Source organism: Chiloscyllium plagiosum, unplaced genomic scaffold (genome assembly GCF_004010195.1).
Source record: "Chiloscyllium plagiosum isolate BGI_BamShark_2017 unplaced genomic scaffold, ASM401019v2 scaf_5973, whole genome shotgun sequence".
NCBI classification, from domain to species: Eukaryota; Metazoa; Chordata; class Chondrichthyes; order Orectolobiformes; family Hemiscylliidae; genus Chiloscyllium; species Chiloscyllium plagiosum.
The window spans coordinates 15,069-17,000 of NW_025209614.1; the positions used below are offsets into that span (position 1 = coordinate 15,069).

General features: G+C 40.3%; 1 long non-coding RNA gene across 1 annotated transcript; it reads right to left on the reverse strand.

Moving 5' to 3' along the window:
* Window positions 1-310: 310 nt before the first annotated feature.
* LOC122546804 lies at window positions 311-1,440 on the reverse strand. The gene is made up of 2 exons (XR_006310808.1): window positions 1,152-1,440; window positions 311-424 (listed from the first exon to the last, which is right to left on the reverse strand). It is a non-coding gene; the product is annotated as an uncharacterized LOC122546804 (long non-coding RNA).
* Between the last annotated feature and the right edge of the window lie 492 nt (window positions 1,441-1,932).

A 1,932-nucleotide genomic window follows, 5' to 3' on the forward strand; every position in this document is an offset into this window, starting at 1 on the left:
TAGTATTCTGGGCTGATCTTCATTCCCCTAAACATCATCAAGCACAGAGAGTATCCACTCCAGCTATTGCCTCCTTGGTTTCGAAGTTATCTTGATGTTCATAAATTAGCTCCCATCGCTCGCTCTATTAAACATTGGCTTTTCTTTAGAAATTATTATCTCTGGAAGTTTAATTTTTAACAGTAAATCAGTTATGCTCTCTATTAAAAGTAGGGCAAGAAAAATTGCATGTGAAGTGATCGTGCACAGTTGTACAGAATAATTAAAGTTGGATATGTTCTCATGATAGGTCACAATGTCTGCCACTTACCTCCTGATGTTGATACATCAGTGGATGTCAGGGTAGGTTTTGAGCTGATGGTTACCACTGTTGTGTCCACTGAAGTCGACTCCATTGTCGAGTCCTCAGTTGTTGTCTTTGTTTCTGTTTAAGATAATTTTCATGGTGTCAGATTTTAAACTGTTACATATGGAAAGGGACTTGTGCATCTTTTACATACACAGAAACCCCAAACCCAGACTGAGTTTGCATTAATCCAGGCTGCACTTTCTCTGGAAGTAAAATGGTAACTGTCTCACTGTTCAGGACAGGCACATTGGCAGCTTATTACATTGGGACTATCTCTGTGCTGTGGGGTGAGCGCATAAAACTCAGTCAGAAGCTCATTAACTCAACGCCAGAGTTACTGCCAGCTGATCCAGGCTGGAGGTCAGCACTGCAGAGGGAGTGTTGCAATATCGACACTCCAAAGTGACATTACTTTGTGATTGCTTCATAGTCACTTGTTGGAGAATTGGATCTAACTGTGTTATTGCTTCAGAAGCTGTTGAACCATTGATTATATCATTGGCTAAACTTCATCTCCAAAATACCATCAAGAAGAGACAGTATCAATTCCACATATTTCTCCCTTGTTTTCTAAGTAATCTTGATGTTCATAAATTGGCTCCCATCACTTGCTTTGTTAAACATTGGCTATACTTCAGAAACTCGTCCCACTGGACATTTAATTGTTTACAATAAATTTGTCATGCACTGAATTAAAATTAGTGCAAGGCAAATTACAGGTGAAGTGGTCGTGTACCAGTCTCTCAGAGACAAATTACAATTGGATATGTTCTAACGATAAGTCACAATGTCTGTCATTTACCTCCTGATGTTGACGGATCAGTGGGTGTCAGGGTAGGATTTGAGCCGATGGTTGTCACTGTTGTGTCCACTGATGTAGCCTCCATTGTCTCAGTTGTCTTTGTTTCTGTTTAAGATAAATTTCATGGTGTAAGATTTGATACTGAATGCAGGTTTTTCAATCATTTCATCCTGTTTCCACATCAGAATGACATTCTGTTCAATGCTACGGTTTGATGTCAATTTCCATTTGTTACAAACGGAAAGGAAGTTGTGCATCTCTCACACTCCTCTGACCTAGACCGGGTCTAACATTCTTTCATACTTTCCACTGGATCAACTCTGGAAAGATAATTCCACTGGAGTGAGGTCGAGGAGAACAGCACGTTCTCGACAAATTCAGGATAACAACAAGGAGAAATGTATTTTAGTCTGAAAATGATGAGTCTTTATTGTGCACAATGCAACTGAGTGCAGAAGGCTCAGTCACTGAGTGTGTTCAAGAATATGATCAAAATATTTCTATATGTTAATCGCATCAATTGCTGCAGCAAGAGTCCAGGGAACGAGCATTGAAAACAGGTAAGGCACAATTTTAATTCTGTTGGAAGAGGCTAAATGGGCTGAAGGCCTCATCCTCTTACTGTCACTTATGCTCTTACGGTCATGTAGCAATCCTGACTGCTTTACACTAAAACGCACATCTCCAGTACGCTTGGTCTGGAAGTAAACTGGTATCTGTCACAATGTTCAGGAAAGGCCCATTGGCAAGCTTATTACACTGGAACTCTCTCTGTGCTCTG